Raw genomic sequence first — 25664 nt, 5'->3', positions numbered from 1 at the left:
AGTGTATTTCTTGAAAGGCATATGTAAGAGTCCCTTTTCCCAAGCACCCAGTAATGTAATAGCGTAGGAGGCTTGAAGGTCAAGTGCAGCCGTTTGCGACCTCATCAATACAAATTTATGAATATCCTCCAATTCCTATTAAACGGAGGGGAATACGATTTGGATGGTTATTTCCATAATTTTTAACAACAGGCAACAACTTCTGCAGAGAAGCGTATCACCTCACCTCATCTTATTTTATCTTATTTCGTCTCACCTTATTTCATTTCACCTTACCTCATCCTTCTTTTTAACTTGGTAGCGGAGCCGTATCTTCCGACATTCATTTGCTGAAAATTAAAAAAAAAGTAATTATTTTAAAGTTGTGATACCAATAAAAAGACTACAAAGTCCATCCATTACATTTCCTTAAAAAAGAAACAACATCTGCTTTGGTGTAAATGTAGTAGTTTCGAAATTTCCCACCATCATCAATTTGGTATTTATCAGAACACGAAGGAGATAGCTAAGAATTAATTCAATTTGCATTTCAGAACTTAATATGTCAATTACGATGGACAGTTTCTGAATGCTAGAGCGCTGAAATTTTCGAGACGTAATATAACCTGCATCTATCACAGGTATTATGATTCTTTTATTTACCTAGACAAAACCGTTTCGACAAAAGTCAGAGGCCTATTCATAAATATGATATCGGTTTTCATGGCAGGTACTTTTTAATTGTATTTGAGATGCAGATCCTTTCCATAAGTCAGGAAACAATTTTCTACGTTGATAGCAATCGCCTTTCGACTCTGGGAGACTTTAAATGGAGCGAATGAAGTGCGAATGATATTGATTTATACATACGAGCATGAACAGCCGTGACACCTAGTGACGCTTCCGCATACTTCCAGCCTGCAATACCATCTGTTCGATAAGAATCGACTTTTTATCGATAAAATTCGAATGCCTGAATAGCGTACATACGTATACAATGTGCATATCTTAACACGGATTCCAAATTCGGCTGTACAGAACATTAGTTTCTGGCTAGTCTACATCCAGAGAATATTCAAATCATCTGCTTTTCTTCGTACAGAATTCATGAAACATCGCATTCTCCTTAATGTAATGGTCCTAACGATATCAGGTGACACACTCTAAATATGTGGTAAGGTAAAGGTAAAGTTGCCCCTGTGCTCAAATAATTAAGCACCACTCCATGAGGTGTATGGGAAAGTGGTTGTATAGACCCACTTGTTCTTCATCTCAACACAAGTTGGAAGTGAGTAGTCAGCTCCACGCCCAGGCCTCTTTAAACCCAAAGAAAGTGTCCCTGGAACCCATTAGATAGGAGCCCCAAGAACCGGTCTAGAAGACTTCGAGAAAGGTAAATTCTTGACCCTACCGAGAATCGAAAGTCGACCTTTCAGTCGTCCGGCCCGTATCCAGTCGCTATACTGACTGTGCCATCCCGGCTTCTACTTTCGATGTTAAGACCTTCCCGAGACGAGAGAACGCGTTGTAATGAATTTTACTTTTTTTCAGCCATGATAGACTTAAGAGTTTATTATTAAAAGTTAGCATAGCAGAATATAATATGGCATTATTGTCTTCCGAAACACGAGTAGTAGCCTTCATGGGCAACAACAATAGATGCAAGACACTGGCTACTAATTACCGTATTTACGCATGTATAAGCCGCGTGCGTGTATAGGCCGCAGCACAATTTTCAGACAAAAATTATAGAAAAAAATAATTTTCTTAGAATATTATTTCGGGAATAGAAATTATTCCGAAATTTGGCAACGTTAATTTTGTTTAAATGAAGTGTGATTTCGAATATTTCGAATATAAGCCGCACCCCAGTTTTCCTCTTGAATTTTTGGCCAAAAATATGCGGCCTATACATGCGTAAATACGATAATAATACAATAATAGGAAAATCATAAAATGTAAACATTTAGGTTTCATATTAAGTACGAATGGAGCGCCTATGTGGTCTAGTGGTCAGAGTTACTGGCTACAGATCGAGAGATCCAAAGTTCGATTCCCAGCCCTAGCAGATTTTCTGAGAAGTAGTGGGCCTGGAACGGGGTTTACTCAGCCTTGTGAGGATAACTGAGGAGCTATTTAAACGAAATAGCGGTTCTGGTCTAGAAAACCGAGATTAACAGCCGTGGGGGTCCAATGCGCTGAACACGCGACGCCCTCTATCACTAACTTCGCCGACAATCGGCGGTCGCTCGGTCGTTATAGCTGGCTTGTGGACTACAGGCCACGGAGTTTGATATGTTTTTGTTTTATTAACTACGTGTATGGCTACTCGGGATAGCCCAGTCGTGCAGCCACTGCCAATAAACTGGATGACCGAGTCTTTCAGCCTGACCTTCGATGTTTGGCAGAAGAAGGATATTCTCCTCTCCACATCGCCCAGAGAAGCTCTGGGGCCCACCAAGCCTCCCAACCAATGGATACTGGGGCTCTACCCCGTGACACATGCGGCCCGGGCATGAAGCTGAACACTCAAGCCCGTATAATGCCAAGGATAAGAGTTCATGGATCTGTACATTCACTCCCCCATACATCTTCATTGCTTAATTGATTAATCGTTGGTACAAATTTACGTTACCTCTTTACATTTACATAACAAAGCTCTACAGGCTTTGTTGGGGTTTGACCGCTTTCCAGTTTCTTGATATTTTACACAGTTGGTAGGACTCCTTGAGTGGGGAATCAGCCCGTCGCCAGGCCACTAGTCTATACACAGGACAGCACAAACACAGACATCCATGACTCAAGTGGAATTCGAATCCACACTCCCAGTGTTTGAGAGAGCGAAGACATTTCATGCTTTAGACCGCACGGCCACTGTGATCGGACTTTGCGTTATAAGGTATGGCTAAAATGATGATTTTGAAGGTAAAATGTCAGCATATCCGTGATATATTAATGAGAACGCTAATAGAGAAAGTAAGAAGACAGACACCTATTTTAAAATGTTACGAGGTTTTGGTTGTGGCTACGTCAGCTCCTGTGCGGAGCAATGCGTTGCACTCTGAACAAGCAACAAAGGAGAAGAGTAACCGCGAAAATAGAATTCCTGACAACAGTAGCAGGAAAGAAGCTGGTTGACTAAGAAAGCAAGAATATATAAGAGAAGAGCTTGCAATATTTAGTCTCAACAGAGCAGCTGAAGAATACCGGACAAACTGGGTGCAACACGAAGAATGATTCCATGTCTGCCTCGGATGAGAATTTGGGGCCATAAAGGATTTATGGACCAGTTCGAACTAGAAGATGAACTCGAAGCAGGAAGAGGCCGATACGTCTACCCCGGAACCAATAACCAATTATGTTGATTATGTATATATATTTTTTATTGCTAATGGGGTGGGACTAAGTCCCTTGTACTGCGGCCACTTCTGGCCTATTGTATCAGCCCCAGATGATAGGTGAGGGTGATTGTGGAGCAATTGGTGGAATGAAGATTGGCAGGGGAAACCGAAATACTCGTAGAAAACCTGCCCCAGTGCCACTTTGTCCACCACAAATCCCACTTGACCAGACCCGGGATCGAACCCGGGCCGCCGCGGTGGGAAGCCAGCGACTAACCTCTTGAGCTATGGCGCGGCCATTATGTATATTTAGTGCAAGTTCTCTCTCAGTCCAGGCTTTGCAAAGCAGATCATGCCTAGCTTATGTATCTTATGCTACAACGGCAGCTTAGTCACTTCAACGGTTGCAAGATTGACCGCCGCCAAGTTTAAGCTTCTTATATTTTGTGCGTCTGGTTTCGCCTTGCCCTATGCTAGGAACATATCCATTCTCATTATTCTGTATGACATTTGTTTGTTTCCTGTAGGATTTTGTTACATAATTGTACACATGCGGAAGGTTGGCAGCCGTGTGCAAATAGCGGAAAATTTCCAATGGTGGGAAGAACCTTGTTACAGAAAATCAACTTTTTGTCGCCTCCTATCACTCGCAGGGCTACGGTGGCGGTACTAGAACCCACCTCCATGGGGTTATGGACTCTCGTTTCCCGGCGGTTCTCGTTATACAACCTCGGCACGGGTCGCATAGAAGACACCGTTCCAGCAGTTCTTTATTTTAGCTTGCGTGTCCGTTGCCAAGGTGACAAATTTATTGGCCGTTACCTAACAACGGCCATTTCTTCTAGCTCCACTATTCCGGTCTTTCAGATGAAATGTTACCATATCATACCGCTCATATTCCATCATGTATCTAAGGCAGTTAGATTATATTCCTTCTAATGCTGGCAAAAAGTCCAAATATAAATTATTCACCTAATCGATTTGTATTCACTCAACATTCTTCCCAGTAGGTTACTAGGCTTATTGAAGTCTGTTACGGAACTCTGACGTTGGTTGTTATAGTTCCGGCTATTTTGTAATTACTTATGTGTCTTAACACTCGTTGCATCCTGTTGCATTAACTGTTTAGTGCACAGATCTAACTACATATGATTTAACTTTAAGAGTCTGTGTATACAGAGTGTGCTTATATGTTTCGCATTAATCTCAGAATAAACAGTGAACATTTATCAAAATTGCATTACGAGTAGCTTATCTGTCTTTGTAATGGAGATTTTATTACTGGATCCATAGACGTTTATGAAATTATACCTTAAATCGCAACATAATTTTATGAACTAACTACAGAAAAATCCAGCTCTCCTAGAATTCAAAATTATATATTAGTTCAAAGTTTTAGCCCAAAAAAATGCTGCAAAAATAACGCGTTTTAAATGGCGAGTCCTGTAATACAAAAGAACTGCGAAATTCTAACTTGCTCGATCAATACTAATAAACAATTTCAGAAGTAGTTCCAATTTGGTCCACTAGAGTCTGCAGTATATTGAAGCTCCGCCAAGAGATGGCGATGTGATCCACAGATGTGACTGTTTCTCAAGTGTCGCCCAAAGAGTCCAGGAATGAAACGGAAACAAGTTCGAAGTACACAAGCAAGTTTCCTTGGACTATTTAACAATTTTGTCAGTATTTATAGACCGCCTCTGTGGTCTAGTGACCAGAGGTCCTGCCTACAGATCCAGAGGTCCAGGTTCACGTCCCGGCGCTACCAGATTTTCTGAGAAGTATTTCAAGGAACTAGCACCTCCGGTCTAGAAAACCGAAATTAACGGCCGTGGGGATTCGTTGCGCTGACCACGTGACGCCCTCTATCCGCTAAAGTTGGTATTAACTTCGCCGACAAGCGGAGGTCGCTCGGTCGGTATTGTTCGCTTGATGACTCAAGCCACGAAGTTTGTTGTTTGTCAGTATCTATATAGCATCGGATGGTAGGATGAGAGATGAATTAAAGACAATCTGGAAGGAAGCGATCGTGACCTAATCCATTTAGTATTCCGAGTTTTGCCTGGAGGTACCGTAGAAAACCGCAAAATATATCAATCAAGATAACCGGAGGTTCGGCCGAAATTTGAACCCAATAATCCCCGAATAGATGTCAACAGCATTATCTCTAGGCCAACGTGTGTTTATAGCACACAGATATAAATTTTCCAAATCCACCCTTCTCGCATTTATATAACCCTTAACACGATGTTAGTTTATTGCAGCTACAAACCAATACGTTAGAGCTTATTGCCAGTAGAGATGAGCTATCGGTCTGTACAGAGGTAAAAATCGTTCTTCCTTATATAAGATAGAGGCCAGTAGTTAGCTATATAATAATAACAGAACCGGTTCTTACCCCAAAGCACAAGGCTTCTCCGTTAAAAAAAAACCAACAGGTTAACACTGTTTAGGAAAATGATCAGGAAACGCATAAAAGCACAGTGGGAAAAAAGAAGAGATTTTAAAGTTAAAACTGACAGTAAATGTAGTTATCAGTGTGTTTTAAAGGGTTAGTGCAATTTGTGTTTATTTAACAGATTTATACGAAACTTTCTAGGATAAATCTGTGTAATGAAACATTGAATATTTCTGTCTGATTTCACACATATTGACGTCTGAAATGCAACTTATTCTCTTCTCACCTCACTACAAGTTTCGACCGTATACGACCATCATCAAGTGCCTACTAAATTGCTAAAATTGTTGCACTGTACATCAAAATTACTTATCGCGTGTGAACGCGATATTTCCTAATTAAAATAAATTGACCTCAATTAAAATTAATTAACATCCCAATGTTTTCCTTGCAGTCATAATCCACTTATATTATATCAGTGAAAGACAAAAATTTATCCGAAAAATTAGTGTAGAACTCAATAAAAAAATTTAATCAAATCCCTTTCGAGGATAAACATGATACAAACTCAATCTCCGTATTAATAACATATCTTATTTACCATGTCCAAAGATGATATCAATAATTCCTTTTATCTGAGATTTTTTAGCATGTAAATTTTTTCTGGTTCTAGGTAGCTGGCCCTGAGCCCAACCCACAACCTTGAGGTCCAGGGTGTTTGTTTAGGCTTCCCTTGCCTTACAGAAGTTACCTTTTAATGTATATTATTTTGAAATATTCCATCAGCCCCCTAATTCGTGGAGACAGAGTCTGAGCAAACAAAAGATAGAATACTTGAAGTTACAGCTGTTAACTCTCTGCAGTGGAGCACAGTAGAACATAGTTAAGCCTGCCAGAGCTCTGGGAAAGCTGCCTTAATGCTGTGTATGAAGTTTCCGTGTACCCGAACATCACTCCAACGTGCAAGAATAGGGATAATAATCCCGAACCGCTTAACTGCTCTAGGATTTCATAGCTTAATCATGCAGTGATTCCGTGACTGGTACGCGACAGACAAATATTTGTTCTGGCCTGAAAGTCATGCGGTAGTTTGGAGGTAGAGGGAAACTAACTCCGTGGATCTGTGTTTTTCTTGAGAAGTCGCCAGTAGCTTAGCTGCTCAAGAATTTGGCAACGTTTTATTGAAACCGATGTTTCATTAGCGTGTTCACAAAAGTCTTCCACTAATCCCTATCCTGAATCAAATGAATCCAGTTCACACTACACTTTCCTATTTATCTAAGATCTATTTTAATATTATCTTGCACCTACGTCTGGTTTTTCTAGTTGTCTACTTCCTTCTGGCTTTCCCACCGAAATCCTACAATTGGTTCCTCTTCGCCCCTATGCAATCTACATACACTGTCCATCTCATTCTTCCTTACTTGATACTTCTAATTACATTTAGCGAAGAGTACAATTTCTTAAGCTCCTTATTATGCAGTTTTCTCCAGCATCCTATTAAATCATCCATTTTCGGTCCAAATATTCTCCTCAGCACCTTGTTCTCAAACACCCTCAGTCTATGCTTCTCCCTTAATGTCAGAGGCCAAATTTCACACCCATATAGAACCATAGGCAAAATTACTGTTTTGTATATTTTATTTTTTATATTTTTAGACAGCAGACGAGAAGAAAAAAGCTTCTGGACCAAAGGGTAGCAAGAATTACCCTAATTCAATCTCCTCTTATTTTCCTCCTAAATCAAATTTTGATTTGTTATTCTCGTTCCCAAATATCTGAACTCTGCCACATTTTCAGAACATTTGTTTGCTTCCTTATATCATGATATTGCCGTATATTCTGACAACAAGACAGCAACGCATACTAAGTTTTCTTTGCGTTTTCTTCTAGACCAACCTCCTTACTTGCATTAATTTTTTTTAATTCGTTTAGTGGGGGGTGGAGTCCAACTGGGTCCACTCGGCACGGCGGCTACTGATTGGCCTACTGTAGCCTGCCCCGGGCGTTTATGATGATGGAGAATTTGGTAAAATGAAGATTGGCAGGGGAAACCGAAGTACCCGGAGAAAACCCGCCCCAGCGTCACTTTGTCCACCACAAATCTCACTTGACCAGACCCGGTTTTCAACCAGGGCCGCCTCGGTGGGAAGCCAGCGACTAACAGCTCGAGCTATGGCGCGGGCAGCATCAATTAAATTTTCTGTGTTTCTCTTTATGGTATTCCATTACGACCTTGTAGATTAACACCAACAGCATAGATAAAGAATAGGTGACAGCTTCAAAAACGGTATTACGAAACGGAATTAAATCCCTCTGGACCCCAATAAAAACATATTTTATATATTATTAACACATTTTAGAGAGATTGGCTCTGTAACCTGAAAATGCAGCCTTAGCTCTTGGTTTTAGGAAGGAGAGTAAGAAAATGTATCTTTGAACCAAATAAGTGTCATCATTAAAAACGAGGCCCTCGATATCAAATCATTTGGTTTGAAGAATATGTAATTAAAAATATCGGATTAATATAATATGTCTTATTAGAGAATTTCGTAGGTCCGAATACGTGAACATTTAGTTCATAAGTGGAAAAATAATCTTTCCTACTCTCCCGATGGATTAGTTTAGGCTTACAAGAACTGGTAGAAGGGATTTCGAGTTTTTGCTGTAACATATACAAGACACTCCCAGACGAAAAGCAAACACAGGTAGAGTCTGGAGTAAACTAAATAGAGGGGCTGTTTGATTTATGAACCACGGAACAAGTACTAAAGAATTCAATCCTTATGGATAAGGATAAAAAAATAGAAGGTTTTCTAAGCCTGTATATCTGTGAGAGACAAACATAAAATAATATTTGTTTATTCTCGTGTTAATAACACATAACTGCTACGTTTTTGTCTCGCTTTCTTCTAATTATCTATGTCTACCAAAGCAGGAATTTAAGCTGCTTATAATACACTTCAGGGTCTTTCACAGCACAGAAACTGAAGCTTGGTGCTTCACAATAGGGGACACACTATTATCTCCAGCAAACTCTGCGAAACATTTTCCTGTAATCAAGATGCAAAGCCTGTAATATTTCTGTGATATCAATCATCCTTAACAAGCGGGTTTGCATGCCGCTTGCAAGACAAAACCAGATATAAACAGAAATGGACATACATAAGTTAGTCCATCTACCTTTATTGACAAACTACCATTAATTTGTGACAATGTTATATAAAATTTAAATCTACACAAGATAAAATTGTTAAAAATTATTGTAGTTTGAAATATATATTATTAGACACAAGCGATCCTCTAAGTGTTTTGATAATATTTGGTTCATCAAATTGCAGTTAGGTTACACATTTTATATTGCCTGAAGTAGGCATGTTTTTTTTACATATGTGATGTTTCGTGAGTTGAATCTACTTCCATCTTCAAGTGTCTGGTTATCTCTATACTGAGAGCGCGAGGCTCGAGCATTTAAGATATCGATCGTGATAAAGGTACCACTAGGAGAAGAAGAACCCCACCGATGATGTCCGCACCTTATCGTGGTGGTGGTGGGTTTTGAGTGCTCCTGAGAGCTATGCTGGCGGTAGCGTAGCTACTGTTAGGGTCACCTATGCCAGACAGGTCAAGGGATAGGAGCCAGATGAAGAGGGATATCCTGGTCCTACATGCTGGGGGTTGGGCGTGAGGCTAACGACCTCACACCGTAAAAACTACTTTGTTCAGGAAGCAGATAATCAGCATCGGATGGCTGAATTGAATGGAAATCGACATCAGCGAAGGGGCACGGAAGTGAAAGGATGAGGAGGAAAGACTAAGAATACAGAAGAATGGAGACAGAGTGTTCAGGAGGCCAAAGCTCACCCTGAGCTGCAGCGCCGAGGGGAAGGCAGGAAGGAAGGAAAGAAGGAAGGAAGGAAGGAAAGAAGGATGGAAGGAAGGTACGAAGGAACGAAGGAAGGAACGAAGGAACGAAGGAACGAAGGAACGAAGGAAAGAAGGAAGGACGGAACGAAGGAACGAACGAAGGAATGAAGGAAAGAAGGAAGGAACGAAGGATAGAAGGAAGGAAGGATAAGCAGAAACAAAACTAAGGCGCATTTCACGTCACGATAATGACAAAGTTGTGTGTATATAATGGACAACATAATTGAAACAAGCGAAGACAGGTTGCTGTTTAGTGCAATGCATTTCAACGTACTCGTACATGACATTAGCTTTGACTTCTGTCTTTCTCCAAGAGCAAATCTTGCTGTTATTTTGTAACATCGCGCCATCTGTTAGGGCCTGTGAACGGAAAGGTTAGTTGGATAAAGTAAGGATAGATGGCGGGATGAGTTATTTCAAATACAGCTGCATATGCCTCGTAGTTTTGTAATATTTGACTGGTAATGATCATTCGAACACAAAAATCATGGTAACTGCAGGAACAGATCATCCCTTCATTATCGATGAATGACTCCAGCGCCAATAAAACTATCCTTAATACTGACACTGTGCAAAAGTGTCGAAATCGGAAGTTCTTACTACTTTGGCTCTATTACAGGAACTGACTGAAACTGTGTCAGGGGAAATGTATAAATCGATTGTAAGTTGCTCAGCCGTGGAAGCATCGCAAGTTTTCAATTGCGTTATAATTTCATTTTTGCTTATTAATGTGGAGCTATACTACCATTGCCCCATACGTCTTCATGGTGTGGTGGTTAATCAATTAAGCACAGGGACAACCTTATCTTTACCTTACTAATAACGATTTAAAAAAAAAGATAATTTTGTCCTTATGTTTAATTAATATCATTTCATAAAAACATATTGGGAGTGGAGGTACAGCTTTGCATAATCTTAACGTCGACAGCAGATGGAGGTGAGTGATCAGTTCCACGTACTGGCCGACTGATCCCCGGAGGAGGTGTTGCCGCTAGTACCCATTGGTATTATTATTATTATTATTATTAATTAAAGACAAAAAACTGTGGCATAAATTGATACGAGTTTGACAGAATAGATTATATANTATTCACCTACTACATACACGAATCAATAGTTACAAGGCTAATAGCTTTTCAGTTAACGTTGAATTTGCCCTAAAATTAAATAATTTATTTACTAGCCTTTTATTCGCTTAGAAATATTTTCTACATAAAACAATTATTAAAGTAAATGTTCCAGGGATTAAATAATTTAAGTACAGTGACAACTATATGTGCCTCCTGCTGTAACCTGGAAGTTAACGTGCCAGGCTATGAGACCCATGCTACTCTAATTTCCGTGTTTCCCACTAAAGGGCGCCAGCTGCTGAGTTCCAACTCCATGTACCTTTCGTCAGTTCCTTCGCCGCAGCTTAGTGGCCCCATTTGTTCCACTCTTGCAGTCCCACTGTAACTACAGCACACATAAAGCCTAATTTGCACAGGCAAAGTCCTTTCTTGGGGTTCCTTCTCAATCATCTTCGACTCTCTTCTCAAGAGATTCTCTCAGTTCTTCAATTCAATTTCTCTGCTCCCTAGATCATAACCTGGTAGTTTGGCGACTCTAAACTTAACTGCCTCAAACGATCTTCCTTGTCCTTTTTAAAAACCCCTCTGCACGGACCACACAGAAAACAAAGAATCTCTATCATTGAGAAGGCGTGTCTATGGCGCTGTTGCTTAACGAAGGTCGCCGAGTGGACTGCGTAGAAAACACAGCTCTTCCACCGCTGTGTGTTTCTGAATTGTTCCATAGCAACGGCTCTACGCGTCAAGTCTCTTATCGTGACAATTCCTCTATTGATGCGTGCGGTCATTACCTAACGACGGCTGTTTCTCTGGCTCTACGGTTCTTGCTTTGAGCAAATATGACACAATATATATTTCCTGTATAATCCAGCCCCAAGATTAAAATGACGATGATTAAATCAATGGAGCTGTGAATAACTTGAATAAAGCACGGTATGGCAAATATGGGAAATACAGAATGTACAGAATTGTATGTATATATGTAATTGTATGTATGTACAGAATTGTAATAAACATTCTTAAAACAGTAAACCATTTGGGATCTTATATAAACAGACAAGAGTGTGAGGGTGTGAAACCAATCCATATGAGTCAAGACAGAGAACACGATAATGTGTCATAAATGAACATGGGCCTTAATGAAAGAGGATTCGCAGATTTGCAAAATTCCATTTAAGTAATATCTTAAATCTGTGGTGAAGGTTCATAACTTTCCGTTCTTGTTTTTATGTTCTTTGAAGAGCAATCCTTCTAAACACTCTCTTAGGAGTTCACTCACGAAAACCAGGCCGGAAAGAGATGCGCAACGGACGGCACAGTGCGTCGATAGCTTTCCCGGTGAATGTGGCAGAAGCTACTTTAGCGAAACAAACAGACTTCTAGCTGTGCGACTCCGTGAACACAGGCAAACTCTCAAAGAGGGTCTTCTAGAAAAATCAAAGTTAGCCAAATTTGCCTATGAAAATGGTCATAGGGTAGGCTGGAATAAAACTAGGATTTTAGAAATTGAAAGTAGCAGCAAGCATAGGAATCGGCTCATATGTCATTCTTATCCAATCCGATCATGCAAGCCAGTGTGGGTATGTATCCCCTTATCAGCAATGAAGTTGGCAACTCGCAGGGAGGATCAGCATGATCTGACATAATCTTCACAGGTTTTCTATAAGGTTTTAGTACAGAGTGTTCAGTTTGTACTCCATAGAAGGCGCTAGAGATCGGCACGAAAGGGTTTCACAACATTCTCCAATTAATCTTATTCTATGCATTTCATGGTCTAAGTTTGTTAGCTAGGTTTGTCGCACAGAATATTCACCTCCTTTCCTATTGCAGTTTCAGGACTTTGCACGCTTCACCACAATTTTTATTGTAAATTTTTCCACTTATTTTCGTTCTACAAAGCCTGTCCTCAGGTTTTATATATCAGTACTTAATGACGTGGTTTGTCTAGTGATCAAGGTTGACTGCTTTCTAAGGCACCCAAAAGAGTAGATATCTCACCCCTCACCTGAGGACGGAAACAGATCTAGCTTCCGAAACATTGTGTTCTTTAGTTTTTGCAATGAAGGAGGATTATAGAGAAGTCCCAAAATCCTAGTCATTCGGGGCAATAAATCTGTTAAGTCGTTTTTATATTAACATGTTTCCAACGCTCCGATTAAATTTGCCGTCTTTTTTATTTACTTTATGCAAATTGTCAGACAGTAGTTAATTTACTTAACAGATCTTAACAGACCGTGCTTTCAGACGAGAACGAAGTTTTTATAAACGCGTCTGAGCAGTTACTCTCGTTACGAAATCAGATGTACTCTTGCTTTAAAAATGTCTTGATCCTGAATGCTGATGAGGAACTGAATTATTTAGTATTCCTGTCACAGGATAAGCTTATTTCCTAGTGCCTTGTTGGAAAAGTCAATTAGCATTTCATTTCGTTAACAGAGTGAAATATAATTAAGAGTCGGTAATGAGAAGTTGAAGGTGTTTTTTAAAAACAGCTCACTTCTGTCCTATACTTTGAGGAGTAATTAGATAAAAAATCTATTTCCCCGCTGTCGGAAAGTGTCACAAGTGAAATTAAGGGAAAGGAAATGTAGCAGAGCAATATTGCAGCTAAACTGAAGATAAAAAAAAACTGGAGGGAAATGTGTATAGAAAGCGTATGCCACAGGTGAGACACATGTCCGAGAGCAATGGAGACAAATTCTTGACCTGTAAGGCTACTTACTCAGAGCAAACTGAGATAAAGACTTTAGGAAAATTTTATTAAAAAACGACTGCCCATATCTTCTGAATTCAGTCATAGATAATACCTAAGCTTATAAAAATATGTGCGCTTGGATGTTCTGTTAATTAAACCCATTCCTTCATGTCTATATTTTTTTTCTTGGCACTACAGCCCCAGTGGGCCTAGGCCTACCTCCATGAACTTCTCCGTTCACTTCGGTTTTTCTTGATCTTACACATTCGGTAGGACTCCTTGGGCGGCTGATCAGCTCGTCGCAAGGCCTCTATCTGTACACAAACACAGAAAAGCGCACACACACAAACTAAATATCTATGCCCTGAGTGGGATTCGAACCCCCCATCCCGGTTTCCAAGCGAGCGAAGACAGTACATGCCTTAGACCACTCTCATGTCTATAATACAGACAGCATATTTACACGGTACACATCTTAAGGGTAAGTTTGAAGGCATATATTTCGTAGAGTCAAAGTTAAAAATATTGTTACGTTCCTGAGTGGATATTCGTCGATAATAAATTCAGTGACTCTGATTGATCTTATTGATTTAGAAATAATATCACTTTTTGGTACCCATAAAAGGCATCTAATCCTCTAAGACCTCATAATTTTCAGAAGAACAATAAAGTAACAAGGCGGAAAGTAAATCTGTAAAGATTATGTAAGATTTGAGGCTTTCACGGCGGTGACTATGAAGAAAGCAGTCTTCTGGGATTTGGCACCGTGCATGTGTGGTGTTAACCGACGTTTCGGAGGAACGTATCGCCTTCATCTTCAGGGTACCGGTTCTCACGGTCTCTTCGCTTGCGGATTTCTTATATTTTTCCTTCTATCCTGAAGATGGAGGCGATACGTTCCTCCGAAACGTCGGTTAACACCACATATACACGGTGCCAAATCCCAGAAGGCTGCTTTCTTCTATAAAGATTACATTGCAAAAGAAACGGAACACATTTCGCTTGTCTGGCTTCTATTCAGGCATTATAAGAAGGCTCATGTCTGTCTAACCCGGAAGAACCTACGGCGCATTCTCACAGAAGAAAACGTATCAAAATATTAAATAAATGTAAAGATTAAAAAGGTAAAGTTATCCCTGTGCCTAACGAATTATGTATCACGCCTTAAAGGCTTATGGGGGTGGGTGTATAAATCCATATTTTCTTGACTTTAGCAGGTAGCTGCAGGTAAGTGGTGAGCTTCAGGCCCCGACCGCTTTAGGCTCGAGGGAAAAGACCCCTGTACTCAATGGGTAGGAGGTTGGATGGACCCCAGAGCAGGTCTGAACGACGTGGAGAAGTGAAAATTCGTGCCCCTACCGGAAATCTGTCATCCAGCCCATAGCTAGTCAGTATATCGACTACGCTATCCCGGCTCATTTAATAAAGTAAAATTTAAATTAAAGTAAATTTTAAAATTTACAAAATGTAACCAAAGGGACAGTTTTCAAAGCTCGTTAGGACCAATATAGGAATGAGACAAAGATGAGAACTCTCTCCGACTCTGTTTAATATACGGATCAACAGTATTATAATAGCGAGAGAACAGAAAGAAAATAATGGAGACTCCACTTGGCATGTATCGAAATAATTCAACCAGTAATAAGTGTGTATTGAGATGCTCATGTAATGTTAGTAGAGTCTAACAATGAGCTAAAAATTGCAGGGTTCCAACTAAAGAAATTAACATGTAAATGTAACATGAATATTTGTACATTAAAACTAGGACAATGAAACTTGTGGAACGAAATGTTGTAAATGTAACAGTAGTTGGAGATGGAAGAATTACGGAAACTTGCTTGATTCTCTGTTTTGTTTAGGAAACAGAATTTCTAAAGATATAAAGTTCTCATAGTAGTGGCTATGAACATTATTTTCTTCTCGGATATGACACCGTACAGTTTACACAGAAGTCCCCAAGTTTCAGGGAGACGCTCTTATCTATGACCAAAAGGCACGCGTCACATCCCAGAAAACCGGTAATTTTCTAAAACTGGAAACTGAAGGAAAATATTGATACAAATTTACAACAAAAAAAAACAATAAGATATATGGTAGGACCTACTGAACGACAAATAACATTTATTTCGCATGTTACAAGAATGGGAGGACCTTAAAGGCTGTTTAACTCTGAGTTCGAAAATGGCCTCACAATTATTCTCTCACTCACAAATATTCAAACGAATGTAAATGAAAATAGAATCAATCTCAGGATGCAACAACAATATCAAAGTATAAAGTGCATACTGAACTCTCTTGAAACGTAGCTACTGATTATTTAGGCTTGCTTTTCGCATTTGGAGCACCCCTTACCATAGTGCTCAGCCAACATGCTAGAATTCCACACGTGTCCTGATTCATTATTTTAAACATGAATATTTTTTGACGAAAGTGTTTCCCTAGCTCATCACCAGCAGCGTACAAGTAGTGTGGGAGAAAGAAGAGATGTAGGTCCAGAAATTTCAATGAAATTTTGCCTCCTTGAATTGGTAGACACTGGTAATTATTTGCTTTCAATTTTCCGATGAGAACTACGGCCACTGATTTAAATACTCCCTAAGGTGCTAATTAAACTTCGCTCAAATTTTCGTAAATGCGCTGCCACTCATAACTTCTCTAATTTAGAGCCAAGAGATCACACAGACGATTGAAAACTTCTGTTTCGTGCAAGGACAACCGCTGCCTTTTCAATCCATAACGTCAACCTAATTTTTTTAAACCAAATTTAATGGCAGCAAGAACAGTTTTATGGATCAATGGGAGAGTTGCTGATGATATTTCTGAAATCCTGGATCGCCTTCTTAATCTTCCAATATATTTTTTACGATATTCCTTAAGCTATAAACTTTCATATTTGCCTCGTAGAACTCACAGTCCTCCACGACTGTCGAAAATCTGAGATAGCGCAGATGGTATAGCGACTGGCTACGGGTTGGACGACCCACGAGTCGGAGATCGAGTCTCGGTGGAGTTAAGAATATTCTCCTCTCCGTATCATTCACATCGGCTCTGGGGCCAAAGCAGCCTCCTATTTAGTGGGAGCCGGCGATTATTTCCCCGGGTGTAAAGCGGCCGGGGCGTAAAGCTGACCACTCACATCCAACTAATGCCAAAGTCAAGAAAACGTGTCTATCCATCCACTCCCCCATATCTTCGTGTCGTGATGCTTAAATAGTTAAGCACAGGGACAACTTTCCTTGTCTTACTCCTATTATTTGACATGAGTAAATCTTGAAGTTTCTCGTCACGTAATATCTTCAGTGTTGTTAAGTACAAATACTTTTATGAGCCTTTCGTTTTCAAGCAATTGTAATTTATATATGTCCCTCATATGGGAGACAAAATTTCGCGCCCATACAAAATAACGAACAGTAATATAGGTTTGTATATTACTATTTTCAGCATTTTCGAAAGCAGAAGTACTGATAACGATCTCTGAACTGAATACTAATAAATCTTTCCATAATTCACTTTTCTTCTAATTTAATATTGAATTTCTTTTATATTGTGGTTTTCCTGAAGGAGTCCATATTCTGAGAGCCGTGTGGCAACGTTTTGGAGCAATCTACTGCCTCCACAGTGTTTGCCAGATCTTCCCCAGATACATTTTGAAACATTCCCAAATGATTTATAAAAATTGTGCAGGACGTCCAGTTTTTCATATGCGTCTGGATGCAGGAAGCTGCGGTTGAGTTCGGTGAACCGATTATTTTTGTATTACATATTAGTAAAACTTTGTAACCCAATACACAACACAAAGCTTGGTATACGTGGTCCGGTGGGACATGAGGTTTAAATGTTTTAAAACTGAGGTTTCGAGGTTGCAAATCCAGAACATTTTAAAATATTGATTTATATATAGAATAAATTTCGGTGGCTCTGCAAATCGACAGCGGTTACATGTACACACACAGAGGAAAGGCACGTTTGCTTCCTCTTTAACACAACGGTAAACTGTACAGTGTATCACAAATAGAAAACTTTTGTTACATATTTCTTTTAAAGATGCCTTCTTAGCTCCTCAGCCTGTAGGGACTTTGTGAGTGGATGATTGACAATAATAAATTATTAAGACTATCCGCATTCCCGAACGAGAATCTAAGCTCCTTCTAATAACTCACACATTAGAAACTGGAACAACATACAAAACATCTATTTGACAAAAACGCTGTAGCTAAAATTACGGAAGACCACTAGGAAGACTAAGATGTAGATGGGTAAATAGTATTAAAATGGATTATAAAGAGACAGGGTGGGGTGTTATGGACTGGATCGGTGTGGCTTAGAATAGGGACCAGTGGAGGGCCCTGTGAACACGGTAAAGAACCATCGGGTTATATAAAATGCTGGGAAGTTCTTGAGTAGCTGTAAAATTTGCGTCTCCACAAGAAGGACTCAGCTCCTAGAAATTTAGTTATAATTCCTGACTCTATTTTTCAAAACCATTTCGCGAAAATCCTTTTAGTAAATTCATATATTTTATGATTGCTTCCAAGTGGTTCAAACTGAGACCGTTTCAATGAGATTTCTATTTCAAGATTATGTGAACGTCACTCGTTACAAATTCAGGCCATAGAGGAGAATATTCCTGCAGTGACACAGAAGAACTTTGAATACCCGAATTAATTAGTGACAAAATGTTTCGTAAAATAGAAAATTCGAATAATTGTATTAAACTCCTATATATAAAGAGCACTATTATGAGACTATTGTATAATATACTGTACTTTAATAATAATAAAAATCAGAAAGCGTATAAAATTTTAGTAAAATATAAAATATAAAGCATGTAATTATATATGCATATTTCTAAATGCTTTATTTAAAAAGGCCAGCAATAATGTTCATTTAGCAGACGCGAACTCTTTGCGGTTTTTCGGTTAATGGCATTTCGGATAAACGTCTTTCTACTATATATGGATATAGGCGTATATGTGTTGTTTTGACAAAATAAAATACATATACCTTAAGTTCTGTCATGACGAAGAAATGAATTATGGGGAATCAAAAGTATTATACTTCTTCAGATGAATGCCTTGTCATACATCTTCCAGAATCAGAGCGTTTTTTATCTTTTGTTTTAAAATCTCTACCTTTTCTGATCCCGAAACTATGGAATTTACTGAGAAATGTGTTTGTAAATTGTTCTGAAAAAAAAACTGAAATATCATCAGGTGCTTTTTTTTTCTCAAATTTCAAGTTTTTAAAACGTGGTACTGTAAGATCTCAGCAAAATTCATTCATTTCTGACAACAATAGATAGATAAATAAATAATAAATTAAATAAATGAGTAAATAAATAAGTAACTAAATGAAAACCTCACGATTGCTATTACAAATATTTCTAAATAATGCAGCCACATTATCCAGCACAATCCATTTCACTAATATTGTTATCAGTTGGGTCATTTAAATATTAGGCCTAGCATATAATTCACTGAGAAGAAATTAAATTAAATTCACCGAGCAAATTTTAGTGTATAAAACCGCCATTATATTTAATATAAACTTAACTCTGAGGTTTTCAAAGTAACGAAAACTAAAATTAGGATTTTCTGAGATGCGGCATTATATGGTTTGGTACATCTGTGCTAATGTTTCGGGGGTATCTGCTCCCTCTCTTTTCAGGATAATCTTAAGATTGAGGCAACATATTCCTCTGAAAGTTTCGAACTGTCTACCAAACTGCAAGGTGTCACATGGCACAAAACAGTAATATAAACATAAATTCAATATGCTAGTTGTGGCGTTGAAGAACACAGACAAGATATTCAAATTATATTTTCATATAAATTACAGGTGAAAGTGAAAATTGTCTTAATATTCTATACCTAAGGAATTTCGTGCAATTTGCAGATACAGGAGAAATCATTTACATTGAAATTGCGTCTGATTAATATAAGACATAGACCTTTATATCTTCCCTATCGATTTTTGTCGACTGCGAAGCAATTTGTTTCTTTTTCTTTTTATTCACTTAATTCCTTCTTTTATACACAAACGACTTAGACGAGGGTGCCTCACCGATAAGAGGCCGGCCATTACTTCTGAGTACAGAAATCGTGAGAATTACGTGTGGCAATCTGTGTGATGGCTGTGAAGCCTATCCTTCATTGCATATTATCGACCGCATGACATCCAGTATAGGCTGATAAAAAATGTTAGCATCGTTTTGAATCGGGCTATACACCCTCTGTAATAAGGACAGGACTCGAAGGAGGAGAATTCGATACAAAAGACTTTCAGGATATATAAAAAGAAGTAACTTGTGATTACTTTGTCGCAAGTAGCAAACTCAGTGTAGAAGATTCGACCTTGGAAACCTGACAGCCGCTCACGTAGTAAATAGAGTTCTTAAATTCTTTGGAACCGAAGGTTCATTATTGTGTTCAAAAGTAACTTAGCCTAGTTCGTGAACGACATCGGCCAAGTCCAGATATTAATACGTTATTTCGTTAACATTGTTAATCCTTGTTTTACGCCTAGGACTGCCAGTTATTTCTTCCTCCACAGTTTCCCGGTCAAGTTTAGGTAGGAATATTTCAAACCCACACGAATTACACGTTCGCTTCCCGTCTCATAATTTTGTATTTGTTCAGCCTGAAAATGGGTCTATTTGGTGAGGAGTAAAATTATTATATTGTGACATGACGCACGAAAGTCGGAATAGTGAAGTAGAATAGACGTTCATTGCTAGGCAAGGACTCGGTAAACATATTCCCGCCGCAACGAATACACAAAAGACAGTCGAATAAATTCCGCTGCTATTTAACGGTGTTTTAAATACGCCTTCCCAACAATAGAAAGGCTGTTTTCTGTGTGGTCCGTCAAAGTAGTTATAAAGATGATTTCAGTTGAGAAGATTTAGTCGAGTTTCGAGAGGATATGAGGTTGGGAGCAGAGGAATTGAACTGAGTTGATCCTTCTGAATTGGCAGTTGCAGAATAAGGGCAAGAAAGGGAATTAGGCTGTGAAAGAAGACTCCGTGTGGGATTTGAAGTGGTAGTGAGACTCCTATAAATCCGTTGCCAGGATGCAGCTAGTGAAGACTGAGGACTCTATTGTGTGCAACGGTGATCTGTAAATTCTTTGGAAAAAGCGGTAGCGCTACAATTTCCTGTGGTCCAGACTTGTGTGTATAAGTTGTCAATAAATCCAATCATCCAATCCAAAACCCGTCTATAAGTCACGCAGGCCCCGTACACTTGACAATATTCTTTCACTTTTAAATGCCACTAATAGGCCATAGATCTACGCTGAAAAAAATGAAATTGTCGTAAAAAAATCATCACTTAATAGACCATGGTTGCTACTGTTATATGTAGCTTTTGTTTAGTACTAAGATGTTTTTATTCTGTAAGCGTATCATCTGTATGCTTCGTATTATTCTCAGAATAAGCAACGATTATTTCGTTAAGCTATATTAAGAGATTATTTTATGTCACGGGGACGCCGTGCGTTCTATTAGGTAAGAACGGACTTCTAAAGTATTATTTAGAACAGCTTCATGGCTTACAGAGTTACAGATAGTTACATTATGAGTTTTAGTTATTTTTTAGCAATGGTCCTTGTATAATTTAGCAGTGTGGGCTATTAGCTGTATGCAAAGAACCAAGCACTACACGGTTTCGTCACACTAATGTAAAACAAACGTTAACATTAAGGCATCATGGTAGCCTGAATTTGTTTATAATAATTGGCTATATATAGTCTGTTGATAACGAAAATCTAAAGGAGTTTCAGACAGTCACTGATTCCGTAAACTTGTTTCTGTCTACGCCAAAGCACTGGGCCGTCGCGGGGTACAGAAAATAAACCTCTATTGGATACGAGCTGGGTGGACTCTAAGGGCAGTTTAATTACTTTGGAGGAGAAATATTGTACCTATCAGGAAGAGAACTTCCAAATGTTGGAACGGGGCGTTGAGAAGCCAGGAGGTATAACACGTGAACTGCCGATAATATTGATGGTACAGCCACTGTAGGCAGAGCTAATCAGCAGAAAGCCTAGAGTCTTATACTGAAGAGAAACCTATATACAGTTGTCGATGTAACGAGAGGTCTACGTGTGTAGCCTATATAAAATTACTATATATTTTTTTTCCTTGGCACTACAGCCCCAGTGAGCCTAGGCCTACCTCCATGAACTTCTCCGTTCACTTCGGTTTTTCTAGATCTTACACATTCGGTAGGACTCCTTGGGCGGGTGATCAGCTCGTCGCAAGGCCTCTACCTGTACACAAACACAGAAAAACGCACACACACAAACTAACCATCCATGCCCTGAGTGGGATTCGAACCCACGATCCCGGTTTTCAAGCGAGCGAAGACAGTACATGCCTTAGACCGCTCGGCTACCATGATTGGCAAAATTACTATATAGAGAAGCAAAATATTATGTATGTGTAAATTACGTATAAAATGATTTTATATACCATAATCATAAATGCATGTATTTATGGAATACAGAATCTATGAGTTTTTGTCTGTTTTCTGTATAGAGGCTTCCACATTGAACCACTGTTTTGTTCTTATGCTTTATTAACAATTAGAATTNTAACAAAAGGCATTTCTGTCTGCACACAGAACAGACGAGCTATGAGTTAACGTTTAAATGTTGTTCGTCTTTATAAAAATTCTGTTACCAGTTAAGTAATGGCAAGGCCATCAGATTTGCCTGACTTATACCGAGGGTGTCCATTATCAGTACTGTGAACTGCTTTGTTTGGGTCGCGAGGGTGAAGTAAGGTGGAGCGGGGGGACTGCGCCGCACAGCACTCCCCCTGACCCCACGCTGACGACTAAATGAAACACAAATTGAATTAAGTCAAGTCAGTCGAGCTCCATACTCCAATAATGATTTTTGAAATCAAATTACTGTTCTATTTTCAGTTGCATCAACATAGCAAGCACTGTTGACGAAGCAATACAAAGAGATGACCATCGCTGACCGCACCGTATAAAATTGAGCATTGGGAAGCTGTTGCCCCGGGGCTCAGGGACTCACAGGTTACAAATTTCATTCAATAACCAAAATAGAGCTTAGTGCTCAGTTTCCTGTCATGCTGCTGTTTACATTTATAGCATCTGACAAACAGAACGTTACGATACAGTTGATAGGAATCCTGCTTCGCTTCTGGGAGGCTCCAGGTTCGAACTTCAGTACATAAACTCGATATCCCGACTAATATTTTGGGGATTTTCTCTGTCTCTTCAAGTAAAGTTTTGGATAGAATCTAAGATTTCGTCACGGCTGCTTCCCACTTGATCCGTTTCAATTTTCTCTTCGTTAATCATATTTTTATTCGAATTTATGTATTCTAGGTTATTGAGAGGCAGTTTAAAAAGCGTCAAAGAAATACAAATGACATGAGTTTCTGCGCCGTCTAAGTGCAACGTCGTTCGTTATTCGTTCATTGGAAACCATTTTACTACATGTTTCGGTCGAAACATATAGTGAAATAGTGTTTAATGAAGGAACAATGAATGACGTTACACTTAGACGGCGCAGAAATTCCTAAGTCAGATCTATACAGTGCAAGAGGGTGTTGAAATATAATATTAAACAGAAATAAAATATCTGACAACAAAGCCTACCTTGAGGAGACACCTACTTCAAGATAAACTCATAGCATAGCCGAATATTATTGGTTAAATTTCGTATTCGCATATCACCGTTAACATTTAGTAACGACTTGTGATTTTATTTTCACTGACTCTACAGCCCCTTTGGGCCCTGGTCTCTGATTTTCAGTTTCATGATCATTTTGCAGACTGTAGGACATCTTGGACGAGTCAACAGCACTTCGCAAGGCCTCTACCTAAACACAGGAACACACAAACAGAATAAACACATACACATACCAAACATTCATTCCTTTTGCGGGATTGGAACCCATGATCCCGGCTTTAGAGCGAGCGAAGGCAGTACATGCCTTAGACTGCTCAGCTATTGTAATCAGCAACGCCTAGTGATCAGTGGCTGATTTTTTGTTAGTAATACAGGAAGTGCGTTGTGAGAGAAGTCGGTACACATTATATGTGTAAGCGAAAAGTAATTGTTCGAAAGGATTTCTTAATTTCTTAAGAATCCTGACCGACCGGTTTTGTATAGCCATTACTGTAACTTGACTCCTACTGAAAGTTTCATTCTGCGGCATCAATAAAATTACTTTCCCCATCATACGAACACTCGTTCAGCTGTCGGTCCGAGGAGTGGATCGAGTGTTGTGGGTGACTAAAGCGTAAGGATCGTCAGGATAACGTGGAAGCCATAGTAGCAGCGTCTCAGTACGTCTGAGATTCTTTGGAGGGCCTGGGAATAGATTGTAGGATGTTACTGCAAGGATATGGCACGAGGTAGGGCCCAGGGCAGACTCTCCTGAACACGGCAATGAACTTTTGGATTTCTTAAAGGAAAGTGAATTTCTTGAGTTACTCGCCAGCTATTGGTTTCTCGTGACGGGCTCCAGAACTCTTGCAAGAATTTAGTTTAGTTAACTTTACACATAATTTCATTCATTCATCAATGGCCCTGCAGCCCTTTGTTGAGCCCTGGCTGCCTTTCAATTTCGTAATCCGATGCACAATCGGTAGGAACCCTTGGAAGGGGGATCAGCTCCTCCAAAGGCGGTTTCCCACACAAAGAACAACAGAAACACATAATGAACGCACACAGATATCCATGTCTTGACTGGGATTCGATCCCACGATCCCAGTGTTCGAGAAAGCGAAGATAGTTTATGCTTTAGACTTCGCGGCCAATGTGATTGGCACACAGAGTTCCTTGCTGTTGATTATGATAAATAATTCAATTCTGCAATATTCTTCAAATGAAGCTCCTAACTGGAAATCAAGTATTGTGTAAATATGGACACATTTAGGCCCATTTTAAAACAAGATGATTTTCTATGCAGACTTTAAAATTTAAACGGAATCAAATCTCTTCAATAGCCGCAGGAAATACAAAATTCGTTATTGCTGATTTTTAGGCTTATAGTTATCACAGCTATCACCCTAAACTGGAACTTATCATGTAAAACAAAAGACATTCTATATACCAATAAAAAGTATGTTTTATCGGAATACATACTCGTATTTGTTTCAAGGTGCAAATATTTTAATATTAGGAGTTCATTTCAAAAATTGAAATTTAAGAATAACACACCGACCTTTCCATAGAGACTGCAGTCGGTTATTAATACGTAATACACTTATCACCTTTAGTCATTTCGACAGTCCTAAATGCAGGCCTACTCTTAATCTAACCTGAGCGTATTTCTCTGCAGCAGGTGCAGGTAAATTTGCCCCCGCCCTGTGCTTGGCTCCCATATTAAAACACGTATGAATGAATGTAGATTAAGGTTTATATTCCTAATCTCGGCACCAAATATAAATGAGATGTAAGATTCACGCACCGGGCGGCTTTACCCACAGGGAAAGGCCAATTGAATAGGAAACTGCTTACGACCCATAGCTGGTCCCGACACAGTGCCTATACCGGTTATATAACCCCTGTCGTCTATCCCTCAGCCAGTCACCATTTTGAATTTTTGTCCCAGCTCATACCCACAATTCCAAAATATTGAAAATCCAATTATTGTAGAATCAGAGATGGAAAATGAGGAAGAACAGAAAGGTATCCCCTTGTGAGTCCATTTTATTCACTTTGAATGAATAATACACAACAAATAACAATGTTTCTAGCAATTCTACCAGTTCAATACAGAAATTTTGTACTTAATGATAGAATTGTGATGTGATTATTGGGGGTTTGGACAACTGATGTTCATCTAATCGATATTCTACTTATGTCCTGCTTTTCTTACAGAATTTCTGCCCATAACTGGGAAGGTTATTTTTGACAAAAATTTTTTCATTGTTCCTTTTTGGAATAGTATAATTTAAGGTGGCGAAGGGCACTGGAAACGAATTCAGTCTTATCTCATTTTGTCTGACGTGTATAAAGAACGCAGTTCCAGATCGTTATGAAAACCGACAGGCCTAATTTCCCCTTCCGTCATCTTCCTCATTGACACGGAATTGAAAAGATGTCAACTAATGCGTTTGAACAAAGAATCTAGACCTTGTTTATGCGCTGCTTTTGGACTTCACGTCCCAGTTATTGTAGTGCTTTGTGTCCGCTTGTATAAGCCCACTAATCCTAAAGTTTTCAACGGAGTTCCAAACTAGGGATTTACACCTCTTCACAATAAC

General features: G+C 39.2%; 1 long non-coding RNA gene across 1 annotated transcript in view; it reads right to left on the bottom strand.

The window, feature by feature from the left end:
* Positions 1 to 270: 270 nt before the first annotated feature.
* The window catches only part of LOC117283086, a 141909-nt gene continuing 116515 nt past the window's right edge, over positions 271 to 25664 (bottom strand). The window contains exon 3 of the long non-coding RNA XR_004514104.1: positions 271 to 329. This is a non-coding gene — a long non-coding RNA (uncharacterized LOC117283086). The remainder of the gene's footprint in view (positions 330 to 25664) is intronic.

This window comes from Cryptotermes secundus, unplaced genomic scaffold (genome assembly GCF_002891405.2).
Source record: "Cryptotermes secundus unplaced genomic scaffold, Csec_1.0 scaffold197, whole genome shotgun sequence".
NCBI classification, from domain to species: domain Eukaryota; kingdom Metazoa; phylum Arthropoda; class Insecta; order Blattodea; family Kalotermitidae; genus Cryptotermes; species Cryptotermes secundus.
Note: the sequence above shows the minus strand (reverse complement) of the source record. Positions and strands in the feature narration are given on the sequence as shown.